This window comes from Psammomys obesus, unplaced genomic scaffold (genome assembly GCF_907164565.1).
Source record: "Psammomys obesus unplaced genomic scaffold, mPsaObe1.curated_primary_1811, whole genome shotgun sequence".
NCBI classification, from domain to species: Eukaryota; Metazoa; Chordata; class Mammalia; order Rodentia; family Muridae; genus Psammomys; species Psammomys obesus.
Genome location: NW_026596256.1, coordinates 12,879,599 through 12,893,595, shown reverse-complemented (window position 1 = coordinate 12,893,595; position 13,997 = coordinate 12,879,599). Strand labels below are relative to the sequence as shown.

The following is a 13,997-nucleotide window of genomic DNA, read 5'->3' as shown; positions in this document are numbered from 1 at the left end:
GCAGTCCGAAAGCCTCTGCCTGGGTGCTGGGAGAGTGTGAAGGGATGGCAAAGAGCTGATTGCAGTCATTAAGTTTTGAAGCTTTACTCCTGGAAGAAGAGGCTCAGGACTGTCCATGTGCACACAGGCCATTGGGACTGGTTACAGCTGGGTTGGGGCTCCAACCTGAGTTAGGGGTTGTCTAGCGTCTTTGGTAGCACAGCATACACCCCTCTCCTCTGCCTTTCTCTCCATTGCCTGTTTCTAGTTACTTCCTTCCTCTTTTTTTTTTTTTTTTTTTTTTTTTTTTTACAAGGTCTCAAGTAGCCTAGCTGATCTTGAATGGAAGGTTTAGCTGAAATGGCCTTGGACTCCTGATCCTCCTACCTCCCGAAAACTGGGATCAGAGTGGGCACCTCCGTGCCTACCTCGTGTTATTATTTTGTGGCTCTTTTCTCTGTGGCTGCGTCTTTGGCAAGGAACTTAACTAACCTGTCCAGCTAGTCAGGAGCTGGGGGCCACCTGTTCAGTTGCACTGTCAGTCTGGAAGATCTAGTTTAGTGCTAGCGCAAGGTGTGTTACTGATTAACTAGTGTAAGACCTCGTGGTTTCTTCTCACCAGTCTTCATTTCCTGTTGCTAGTCTACAAGAATCAAACATTCAAATTCAGCTTCCCACTTCCTTCTTCCCGCCTTTTGGATGTAGTAAAGGGGCCTCTGGACCTCAGAACAGATCTCCACGGAGTGCTAATAAAATCTCTGCAAAATTACCCTTGCTGGAAACATAGAAGATCTATACAGGGTTTTTCAGGGGCCAGAATCCAGGAACAGAAGTTAAGTGAGTTGATTTGCTGGTGATTGTGTACAATTAATTCAGTTTTCTAGACGTTCGGCTATTTCTCGGCAACACTTCTTTCTTAACCGTCAGTGGGACTGGAGGTATTGAAAAGAAAATATGATGTTTTCAAAAGAGAGTTGTTTGTAGACAAGGGTAATGTGCTCACATAAGGAGTGAAGGTTATCGAAATAGTCTTTTAATTTTTTATTCAATTTAAAGTTGATGGTTCTATATAATCATTGCTATTGGAAGGCAAAAAGGGAGGGCAGAGGGAAAAGGGTCTTTTCTTATATGCGTATAAAATATCTCTGGACAGAAACACAAGAGACTTGTAGAATGGCTTGCTGAATGATAGAGGGCAGGAGAAATCTATTCACTGTATATCGTTTTGTGACTTTTGAACTTTTAAAGCTTTCAATAGTAAAGAAAATATACATCTGCATCCTAGTCTTTAGTAGATGTAAGAGGCTGGGAAGCAACTTCAAAGAGGGAAACAATTTTTACTCTTTTTGAAAATCTCATCAAAATTTCTATTCAGTAATTTTGTTATATTCAATAATTTTGTTTTTCAGACAAGTTTTTTTTTTTTTTTTTTTTTCTCTATTCTTTTTTTTTATTGTAGCTCTGGCTGACTCACTACGTGAAAGCCCAGGCTATCCTCAGATTTGTGTGGTAATCCCTCTGTCCCAGTCTTGGGAGGGCTTGGATTTCAGGCACACATCACCATACTTGCCATTATGTAGTAATTTTTAAAACTAGTATTCTCTAAGCTCTTGATATTGCCAGGGGAGTGTGAGTGTGTGAGTGTGTGAGTGTGTGAGTGTGTGTGTATGTGTGTGTGTGTGTGTGTGTGTGTGTGTGTATTTATATACATTGTCCTTCTTTCTCACAAAACCTGCCCATTGGCTGCAGTTAGACTCACTGGACCATTGGCTGCACTGTTTGTGCTGTGAAGTCAGAATCTCTTTTCCTTGCCTTTTTCTCTTTCCCACCATAGAAAGCTCTTGATCATTCTTGTATTTTTTCTGAGCAGTGTCTGAATGGGTGTCACAGAAATTATTTCCAAAGGAAAAACCAAAAAGTTTGTATACAAATGCTTTATTTTGAAGCACAGCTTTTCTTGATTGAAATAGTTTGTGAATTGGAAGCATTTGCTGTTTACTGAGTGAATCATTAAGATACAGTGTTAGAAGAAAGAAAGCGCAAACTGTGGACCAATGTCCCTTTAATTTGTCCAAAGAGAGAAATGTGAAATTTGTTATTTAATGTCCTAGTTTGAATCAATGGCAGAAACTCAACAGTTCTCATCTCAGTCCGAAACATTCTCACCTCAGATTTGGTTCCATATATATATATATATATATTGGTTCCGTATATATATGGAATACATATATATATATGTAATATATATATATAATATATATATACATATGTATATATATATTTTTTCCACAGAATTCTTCTTGTTGCTATGTTAATTTTTATTCGGTAGGAAAGAACTGTGTTTTTATTTTGAGTAGATCACACATTCTCATGGTTACAGATTAAAAAAATATATAAAAATGTATATATATAAACATATATATGTGGGTGTATGTGTTTGTGTGTGTGTGTTTGTATGTGTGTATATATGTATGTATTTTTGACAGTGTCTTCCCAGGGTAGCCCAGGAAGCCCTTAAACTCATGAGCCCCTTCCTCAGCTTCCTGAGTGCTGAGATTTCAGGCCTCACTGCAACACAACTCTAGAAGAAAATGTTAAAGAAAGTGTTTTTAGTAAATGTTCTGTTTCATAACTGTTTCTCTTAACCCTTCAGCTGGTTCTTTCACAGACCAATAGCATCATGTGTTTCTTTTGTGTTTTTTCAAAGATATAATTAATTTTTTTATTTTTGATTCAGTTATTTTATTTTATGTGCACTAACGTTTTGCTTTTGTGTATGTCTGGACACCAAATCTGTGCCTGCTGCCCTTGTTCAGGTAACTGTAGCTGTAGTGAGTTCATGAGGACAGTGACTGTGTCATGTCCAGAGGACACTGTTTCCTAGCACTCCTATCCAACCTCTGGCCCTTCTGTTCATTCTGTTTTCTCTTCTGAACCATTCCCTGGCTTTGGGGGGTGGGGGGGTAAAGGAGGAGTGATTGGGAAAAAGTAATTGACATTCAGGGTAATTACCGATGACTAAGGGCTGCCATGTGCCCTTTTGTTACTTGGTTCTGGTTATTTTGGACCTTTTGTTCCTTCCTTATCATGCTACAGAGCTCCTTTGTGATCAAATGGTTTCCTTAGTGTGCTTTGGTTTGTTGTTTTTAATATTTTCTGTATTTTCTAACCACTTTTGTTTTGCTTTTACAATAACCCTTAGTTATAATAGGCTGTTGTAAGGAGACAACAACTTAACTTCGATCTCATTGAAAACTCAAGTGGTGGCCCAGGCCTGTAGTCCCAGCACTTGAGAGGTAAGGGCAATGGGATCAAGGTTTGAGGCCAGTCTTGGCTCTATGTCAAAATATGTGAACGAAGCTAAAACCCCAAACCCCAAGCAATGACACTCATAATAAACAAACAAATCCAATGCTTTTATTCCACTCCCCATCATTTTTTGTATCAGATTATATCTTCTTAATACTATACTTTTTATATTGTATTTCCCTCAACAAATTATTGTTGCTAATTTTTTAAAAATGATTTTTTTTTTTTTTTGAGACAGAGTCTCTCTTCAGAATCCTGAGACTCATATGATACCAGGCTGGCTTCGAGCTCACAGAGATCCACCTGCCCCTGCTGTCTTAGTGCTGGAATTCGAGGCTTGCAACACCAGGCTTTGCAAAATTCATTTTATTTTAAAATTGTGTGTGTGTTGAGGGATATGTATATGTGAGAGCCGCTGGCAGCAGAGGCCATAGGCGAGCTGCACACTTCTAGTGCAGAGAAGGAACTCAGTCCTTAGGAAGAGCAATACATGCCCTTAACTGCTGAGCCATCATGCTGTCAATTTATCTTTAAAATTTTCTACAAGGAATACCAGTAATTTATATACATCATAATGTCATTAAATACTAAACTATTCTGCTTTGACTATGTGAGTTTTATTATTTATTTGTTTATTTTAGTTTTTCAGGGGACAATGTCTTATGATGTAGCCTAGGCAGTTTTCAGACTCATAGTCTTGTCTTTTCTTCTGGAGTGCTGGGCTTATAGGCATGCACTGTCATAGCCAGCTTTGTTTTTTATTAGTTAACTTTCCTGTGGTGCTGTGATTGAAGCTAGGGTCTCACATATGCCAGGCAGTTTCTGCACCCCTGAGCCATAGTCTCTACCCAGTGCATTAACTGCTTTTGTGTTACAGCATAGTGTTCTTTCCTCTGAGCTCCCATAACCAGACAGATTTGGCACTTGTGGTGTTTTGAACAAGAATGACTCCATAAACCAAGCATGGCTTCTCACGCCTTTGATCCCAGCACTCCGGGAGGCAGGCAGAGCCCTGTGAGTTGGAGGCCAACCTGTTCTACAAATAGAGTTCAGAACAGCCAAGGCTACACTGAGAAAAACCTGTCTTGAAAAACCAGAAAAGAAAATGACTCCATGGGCTCATTTTTCTGAATGCTTATTCACCAGAAATTTGCACTGTTTGAAAGGATTATAAGGATTAAGAAGTGTGGCCTTGTTGGAGAAAGGGTGTTGCTGAGGGTGGGCTTTGAGGTTTCAGAAACTGAAGCCAAGCCCAGAGTATCTTTCTCTTTGTTTATGTGAGGATCAGAATGTAGCTCTCAACTACTTCTCCAGCATCGTTTCTGTCGCCATGCTTCTTACCATGATGGTAATGAATGAGGCATCTGAAATTGTAAGCAGGCCCCAAATTAAATGCTTTATTTTATTAGAGTTGCCTTGGCTGTGGTAAATAGAACAATTCAGAAATAGAACAGTGACTAAGACAGGAATGCTGGGCTTCCTCAGCCTTCTCTGGAACTGGCTAAGGTCTTCCTCATGTCTGAAGGACATCTTTGTTGGATAAAGTATTCATGGTTGGTACGATTTCTCCCCTTAAATTCAGTTCTTTTAACTTATAATTTCATTCCCTTCAGTCTTCTAAGGTTTCAGCTGAGTGGTTGGCTCCCAGACTTACTGAAACTTCTATAAATGATTGATCGATCAATAGATAGACTTTTTTTTTCATTATCTGTTAACACTGTATGCTGAAGAGAGCAATGGGGACAAATACAAAACCCACCAAAAACAAACAAACAAACAAATGAAAAAAGTGGTTTGCTTAGAATTTGTCTTTAGAAAAAAATTATAAGTGATACATACAATTGTACTTTTTTAATTTTATTTTTTATATAAATTACAGTTTATTCACCTTGTATCCCAGCTGTAGCCCCCTCCCTCCTCCTCTCCCAATTCTACCCTCCCTCATCTCCTCCTGCCCCTCTCCAAGTCCACAGATAGAGGAGGTCCTCCTCCCCTTCCATCTGACCCTACCTTATGGGGTCTCATCAGAACTGGCTGCATTGTCCTCCTCTGTGGTCTTGGCAAGGCTGTTCCCCCATCCATGGGAGGCAGTCAAAGAGCTAGCCACTTCTTTAGATTGGCTACTAGTGTTTTTTTGTTTTCTTTTGTTGTTTGTTTGTTGTGTTGATAGTGTCCTGCTTTCCTGGTAGTTTTTGATGCATGGCCATGCATTGATATCTACATGTTTAAAGAACTTATTTTGCCTGTTAGAAATTTTGGGCAGATTGTCTGGCATGGTCTGGTGTCTAGGTGTGCTTGCTGCTGAAGTTCTTATATGGGCAGAGGTGGTACAGGTTGGTGAGCAGGGTTGGACTTGCACCTGGTCCTCAGGGTTGGGGCGAAAGCTGTAATTCAGTGGATTGGTCCTAGGTGTTGGGCTCGAGGCCCAGGTCCATGAGGATGGTTTTAGAGCTCTAGTCCCTAGGGGTTGTTTTGGGCATTGGAGCAGTATAAACCTAGTTCTGTTGGAAACCAACCAGAGTTTGCTGGGGTCAGTCTTCCAGGCTTCGAAAGTGCATGGAACTGAGTTCACATGCCAAGCTGGAGCCTAGGGTAGAGAAGCTTGCCTGGCACCAGAGTGGGATATGGGGCTGAGCTTGTGTCACTGGCGCAGACTCTGAAATCATAGGACCTTCTCAGACATGAGTTAGTGGCAGAGGCAGAGTCTAGTCTTGTTTTCTTTTTCTTGTCCCCTGTGAAGGGTGTTGCCATTCTCTCTGCTGCATAAGGTTTGGAGAAGGGATGACATTGCTAATATGACACTTCTTCCTACCCTCTTTGTCTTAGGCTTTCTTGCTGTGAAGAGGCTCCATGACCACCAAACCTTTATAAAGGAAAACATTTCATTGGGGCTGGCTTACAGTTCAGCGGTTTAGTCCATTATCATCATGGGGAAAGCATGGTGGAATAAAGGCAGATAGGGTACTGGACAGGTAGATTTCTACATCTGGATTCACAGGCAGCAGGAAAAGACAGAGACGGTTTGTCTAGTTTAAGTAGTTGAACAATCAGCCCAAGTTCACTGACACACTTCCTCCGACAAGGAACTCCAGCCGAGCCACCGATTCCAGCAAAGCCACACCTCCTAAAGAATAGTGCCACTCTCTACGAGCCTACAGGAGCCATTTTCATTTAAGCCACCACACTCTTGAATGTGGCTTTTCTTTTTTCCATGTTGTACTCAGGTGCTGCACTCTTTCATTGGCGTCTTAAGTCTTGGGAAGTTATTTTCATATTGATAGTTATTTGAATTGATTCACTGTGGTTAGGGGTAGCTCAGAAAGCCAAAATCTTAAAAAAAAAGTATGTGTATGTGCGTGTGTGTGTTTGTGTGTGTGTGTAACCCATGTGTACACGTGTATAGAAGCTAGAGGTTGACATATAGTATCTCCTTCTATCATTCTCCACCTTCCTCTTTTAGACAAAGCCTCTCGTTGAACCTAGAATTTGCTAGTGGCTAGACTGGCTGGTCAGTGAGCCCCAGGGATTCACTTGTCTCTGCTTCCTTCAAGTACTAGGGTTACAGATGCTGTTAAAGCACACCTAGTATTTTACAACGCTGCTATCGATCCCTGGGCTCAGATTTCTTTGCTCAGTATTCACTTGACTAACTGAAACCATCTCTGCAGCCCCTATTGTACCATCTTGACAACTTTTTAATTTTCCACTTTACGGATGTACTGGAATTTAACCGTGTTAATTGGTTATTAGCTTGCTTTCAATCACAAGCAAATAAATGCAGTAAATTAACATGCTATTCGCAGTTTTGAACAAGCCCAAGAATGGTTATAAGACTTTTAGAAACAGTATTGCTTAGTCAATACATGCTCTGGCTAGTTTTATATCCGCTCGACCCAAGCAAGAGGAAGGTACTCCAACTGAGAAAATGCCCACCTAAGAGCAGGCTGTAGGCAAGCCTGTAGGGCATTTAGTGATTGATGGGGGCGGGCCCAGTCCTCTGTGGATGGTGCCACACGTGGGCTGGTATTCCTGAGCTGTATAAGAAAGCAGGCCGAGCAAGCCATGGGGGCAAAGGTAGGAAGCAGCATTTCTCAGTGCAATCCTCGTTTCTGCGTCCCGCCTCCATGTTTCTGCCCAGTTTTAGTTCGTGTCAAGGTCCTGCCTTGGCTTCACTCGATGGATAAACCTCCAAAAAACCTTTCCTCCCTAAGTTGCTTTTCATGGTCTTTTATCATAGGATAGCACCTCTGACATTTGTAAATTTGCTAAGGCTTGGTAAATTGGTCTCCGTAGAGTCTGACCAAGTTTTATTTCCATGGGAAATGTGAGGCATGTGATGATCTCTTTGCTGCTTCAACACTGGATGAAACCTTAGTTTTTTTGCTAATCTGATAAATTTTTGCTGTGCTTGGGATTAAACCCAAGGATTTGTACACAGTAGACAAGCACTGCCCCACTGAGCCACACCCTTATCCAGATAATTTCTTTACACATTTTTTATTATATCACATTGTATCTAATAAGCATATTAGTAATAATTATGGTTTGGATGTAGTTTGTCTGTTGAGCCAAAGCTCATACTCAAATTTGATTGCTGAGGTGGTGGCATTTCAAGTCAGGCATTTAAGAAGGAATTAGATTATTTAGAGATTGGTATTGTTCTCATGGGACTAAGTTCTTGCTTTAGCCTAGCATCTAAGGCGTTCCTAAGAGTAGATGGTCACAGAGCCAGTCCACCCTCTTTATTTTGTGCCTTTTGCATGTGCCTACTTGTCCTTTGTCTTCTCTTTTGAGTAAAGTAGCTGGAGGCTTCAATGGTACTTTTCTTTTAGACACCCCAGCTTCTATAACATTGAGCCCAAATAAACTGACCGAGCTTCCTTTCTGACTCCCTCCCTCCCTCTCTTCTCCCTACTTCCTCCCCGCTCTCCAATATTTACATCTTAGTTTTTGTCTCATATCCCAGGCTTGTAAATGTAGTTTTTATTCCCTCTGAAGAGGGAATGAGATGAGAGCCAAAGGAAAGCTTTACAAACACTTGGCTTGGGCTGAGTGCAGAGCATTTCTATATATCCCTAGGCCAAGGCCTGGAAGCTTTTAGCCTCTGTACAATCTAATCTGCAAGTTTGGACCTTGAAGGCTTCAAATTCAGCTCTGTCTGCTAACCTAGGCCTAGAATGTTTTCAGCCTCCAAGACTTTACTGATGAATAAGGCCATCCTTTCTAGTTCTTTCTGAACTCTGGCTGGCTGGTTCAACTCAGCTGTACTGGCACAAAACTCCTGTCCAATTCAACTCCTGTCTAATACTGACTGATTCAAACTGGCTTCTCTCTACTTCTCACTAAATTACTCTGCTTGGAAATTTCCACAAACTGAACTGCACAAACTCGGCTGCATTCAAATTAATTGCTCCGAAGTGAACTGCAGCTCAGCTGTACTGTACTCCTGAACTCTACTGTACACTATCCATGAATTCTCTTACTCTTGTGCTACTCTTTTTTTCTTTTTCTTTATTTTTTTTATTAATTATACTTTATTCACTTTGTATCCCCCCTGTAGCTTCCCCCTCCCTTCCCAATCCCTCCCTTCCTTCCCCTTCTCCACACATACTCCTCCCCAAGTCCACTGAGAGGGGAGGTCTTCTTTTCCTTCCTTCTGATCCTAGTCTATCAGGTCTCATCAGGAGTGGCTGCACTGTCTTCCTCTGTGGCCTGGTAAGGCTGCTCCTCCCTCAGGGTGAGGTGATCAAAGAACAGGCCAATCAGTTCATGTCAGAGGCAGTATCTGTTTCCATTACTATGGAACCCACTTGGACACTGAACTGCTGTGGGCTACATCTGTGCAGGGTTCTAGGTTATCTCCATGTATGGTACTTGGATGGAGTATCAGTCTCAGTAAAGACTCCTGTGCTCAGATTTTTGTACCTCCTCTTTCCTGTCTGTTCTCACGAGAGTTGGGCATATCTTGTTTCTGACTTATTCTGTCAAATCTTTCTCTGATTTGTCACTTTGTTTGCTCCTCAATTAGCTGTCATTGTTTGCCATTAAAGGTGTGTACTAAATTCCAGCCAGAGGAAATAAAGGTGTGTTGTGTCTATATTCCAGGCAGAGGGATTAAGGGTGTGTATACCAGTCACAGGGATTAAAGGTATATACTAAGGATATGTCTGTATTACAGCTGGATCTCAGACCTAGGTCTTTGGATGTGATCCCTTGCCAGAGAAGCCATGTTGCTGGATTAAAATTCCCCTACACAGGCTGGCCTCAAACTTTTTAATGCTGGTCTCGAACTCCTGATCCTCTTTTTATTCCCTCCCAAGTGCTACAATTGTAGGCATGTGCCACTATGCCCAGCTTCTAAATTCTTATTCTTTATAAACTGTTGAGGCTCAGGTTCTATGTTATAGAAACAGAAAATGGACTAAGTTGACCTTTTTCCCTTGATAACTGACACTAGGATTTAAAGCATCTATTATTTCTTTGATGTGAAATGTCCCTCCTAATACAATCTTGTCTTTTCCTCATTGAAACTTAGGGATCTTTTGATAGCTGAGTATAACCTTTTACGTTTCAGAAACTCTGCTTCATTTTCCCTCTGTCATGTAATTTGTGCAAGTTTTTATACACGTCTTCAATTTTTGTAACCTGTTCTTTCATCTGTCCATTGGCATCTCAATGGATAGGATGGGACTGTATTCAGGCTTCTCCCCACTCCTTCAGTGTATATCATGTCTTTGTAGGATTCAGTGCATACAGGTGAATTATTCAATTCACAAAGAAATGGGGTTCCCAAACACTTCTATTTTGGGGGCACAAATAGGAGAAGTACTTATTTCATCCTGCTACATGGTTTGGGAAGAGGAGAGATGCTGTTTGACTGGAGGCTTAATTTCCAGAGCGAGGCACTCTCTTGCTGGAGCCAGAACTCCTCATTTCAGGCTGGAAGGTACGGTACCGATGTAGGCAACAAGGTGGATCGAACTCTCCCAGATGACATGCTCCATTTATTTACTGGTGAACAGGGAAGTGGAGGCATGAAGATAAGATGAACTGGGGAAATCTGTGGCCTCTGGCCTCTGTCCTCTGGGGAGAATACCCCCCCCTTTTTTTTTTCAAGTAAACATTAGGCACCCTTATGTTTGCAGGAATAGGTTGGAAATCATTGGCTTATTTATTTTAGGTGTTAGTGAATATCTTTGAGATGTGTGCACGTGTACATTTATGCAGGCCAGAGGAGGATACTGAGTGTCCTAATAGCCAGTTCCAGGGACGCTCCTGGCTTGTCTTGCTGCTACCATTGCTTGGGGAACAGGCAAGTAAGATCATGCCTGGCTTTTTACATTGGGACTGGGATCCAAACTCAGGTTCTTATTCTGGCAAAGCACATGCTCTTACCCACCTAGCCATCTCCAGCCCTCAAATGATTAGTTTAGAGACAATTAGTGTGAATCAAGGAATCTTCAGATGCCAGAACTAGAGGTCAGTGCAGGATTCCTGTGTTATTAGGGACTTTAGATGTGGTTGAGTATGTTAATATTGGGCTAGAATTCAAGACTAATGTCTACTGAGAACTCAGAACCAGTCATCATTGTGTTGGGTGTTTACTTTGTGAGTGTAGTCTTAATATCAGGTCACTTTGTGTGCCCTCGTGTAAGATCAGGGCTTCTCCTAGTGTGAGGGTAGGGAGAGGGGAGTACTGATCATCTGGGAGTCTGGGGTTACCTGGTAACCCTGAAGGACTAGCAGGGCTCTTCTTCATATATTCTGTCCCTCCCTGCCTGTCCTTGCCCCTTTTATTCAGAATTGCAAAGAGCTTAGGAGTGAAATCTTTGAAGTAGTATATTTTTGGATCAAATCCCGGCACTGTTGTTTTGACCTTAGGTGATTTGAAATCTTGCTGTGTTTTATTTTTTCCAACTGTAAGACATGGATAATGGTTATGTCTAACTTTGGGATACCTGTAAAGAGTGTTTTATTTGCAGAATGTTTTTTTTTTTCCATGATACTGTTACTGAGGTAATTTTACAATACTAGGTAAAATAGACCATTTTCTTAAATGCAGTGAACTAGTAACAAATTAATAAAAACTCAGGCAAAAGCACAATGAAACTTGGAATAAGAATAATATAAATCAATGGGCTTAACATAGAGAAATCCAAGTTGAACAGGGAATTAGCCAGTGAATCTGAAGAAAATTTTAATTAACCTTTGAGAATAAGAAGAGAGAAAAACAGTCAACATTTAAAGAGAAAAAGATAATGAATGAGATTCTTGAAGTCATGAATCCCTAATTAGGCTAAGTAAAGAAAAAATAGACAAAATACAATTAAACTGCAGAACATAAAAGATGAAGGGGGTCTTATGCAGAGCCAGAGAGAGGAGGCAGCCTATCTGCAAAGGCTTGGGAAATTGTCCTGAGATGCGGCAGTGGGCAACAGGGTCGATTTAGAAGGCAGGAAAGCAGTGCCCTTGCACTGAGAACTGTCGGCTTAGAATCCTGATTCCATTCAAAATATCCTCAAACAAACAAACAAACAAACAAACAAACAAGCAAACAGCAGACAAAATACAGACCTTACAGAAACCCAGAGTGTGTACCACAGATCATCACTAAGGTTCATGCCAACCAGAGGAAAGGATGCCCAAGAGGAGAGGACTCAGAAAGAAGTAGCAGAAAAGCGGAATGGAGGTGTTTAGGACAATGGGTGCAACTGGAGATAATCTTCTTAAGCGATTTTCACTCTCAAAAGGACAAATATCACATTTTCCTTCCTTGTCAGCCCCAGACTTCATAGACGCCTGCAGTCATGTATGCACAGATAACAAGAAAGCAGGAGTGAGATACCTAGCGGAACAAAGAAGACTAATGGGCCAGGGAGGGGAGGGAGGAGGAATGGGAGAGCAGTGGAGTATGGTGGATAGGCTCAACATACATTACATACTGGCATGAAAATAACCCTGTCTAAGACAGAGAGAGACAGAGAGGGAGACAGACAGACAGACAGACAGAAGAAAAGAAGTCTGGAAAGCAGAGGAAGAGAAGTAGTGGAGATGGAAGAATGTGAGAATGTGTTAGTAAAAGCACAGGTCAGCTGCAGAAATACCGGTACAACTTCAGCAAGAAATAGTGACATAGGCTAGAAAAGCAAATGCAGCTAATACGTTCTAAGGCTCTTTAACAGTTTGGGAAGAGCTTAAAGATGTCGATCCTCTAGACTTTGATAATCCTAAAGAATAATTTTATATTGTTTAGCAAAAGAGTAGATAGCTTCCTGGCTGGCACAGGTTAGATAAAATGAGAAATTTGATCAAGAGAAGATGGTGATATGGAAAGTAAAAATCACAAGCCAATCTTCCTTAGGAACACACATGTAAAAATCATAAGCAACATACGAACAGTGCAAATTCAGTGAAGTATAAAAAAGTGATACAGTCTGACAGGGTTGGATTTATTTTGGAAACTGAAGCTGGAAAATTCACATTAACCGATTAGTAGAAATATCCCAGGATCACATTATTAGCTGCAGAAACCATATCATATTTAATATCAAATTGTTCAAGTTGAAAAAAAATAAGAACAGGCCTTTCTTAGCATTTTAAATTATATTTATAAATAACTTGCAGTAGAAACTAAAGCACTTTGCTAGCACGGTGACCATTATTCTACAAAATTACACAACTAATGTAATATTGTATCTTACTTTCCCCCACATAATATTACTTCATAAACATTTTTTTTCTATAAATTTAGAAGTTCTTTGCAAACACAATTGACAATGTCCACACAGCAATCGATGCATACGGGGTAATACTTGAGTATTTAGTGTTCTTCTTTTTCTCTGTCATAAAGAATGTTGTAGTAGATATTGACAGTGCTCTGGGACTTGCAAAGTTTTACTTGAGCATGCATTAGATAATATGGGTAAGTCCTTTCACAATATACAATTGGGAGAAAAGCCCCGATACTATGCAGGTCAGAATTCTGCTGTCGGTAGTATTGTTTGAACTAGTTACGCTGCAGTTATTAATTAGTAGTTATATTTACTGCTTCTACTAGTACTCTTTACTTTTGGAAAAAAAAAAAAAAGGAGTTTTCAAACTTAAAAAATAAGGGTACAGTGAGCTGGGATGTAGCTCAGTGTGGATTGCTTGTCTAGGATGCGCAAGGCCCTGGGCTCAATCCCCAGCACAGCCAGAAAATGTCTTTGTGTATTCTTTTGAATATGAGTATGGGTTATTGAAACAAAAGGTATTGACTGTTTCAAGCTATACTTACTATATTTATTTATTTACGTGTGTGTATACCTGGGTGTGTGTGCCACAGTACACATGTGAAGATCAAAGGAAAGCTCCTGGAGGTTGGATTTTTCCTTTTGCCTTTACCTGGCTTCAGGAGTGTGCTATCGGGTGTGTGTGGTAAAAGCACATTCAGCTACTGAGCCATCTTTCTAGCCAACTTGTTCTATTTTAATCCAGTTCTTTCAATTGTAGCATTCGCATGTCCTAGGAGAGTTGCGTGAACCTCATTGCCCAGCTAGGTCAGAGCATGTTTAAGCCCATGATTACTTTAAAGAAAACAAGGCAGAAATGTGGGTCTTAGTAATGTCTCCCTAGAGTCTTAAGAAAATGAACAAAGTGCCCTTTTATTTATTTCCCTTTGTATACCTGGTTGGGAGAGGAGGGGCTGTGGGAATAGGCTATTTGCAGAC

At 40.8% G+C, this 13,997-nt stretch overlaps 1 protein-coding gene across 1 annotated transcript in view; it reads left to right on the top strand.

Moving 5' to 3' along the window:
• Positions 1 to 701: 701 nt before the first annotated feature.
• Positions 702 to 13,997, top strand: part of Plch1 (phospholipase C eta 1) — a 193,449-nt gene continuing 180,153 nt past the window's right edge. Inside the window, exon 1 of the mRNA XM_055596877.1 lies at positions 702 to 816. The gene's annotated coding sequence lies outside the window, so the exon portion shown is untranslated. The remainder of the gene's footprint in view (positions 817 to 13,997) is intronic.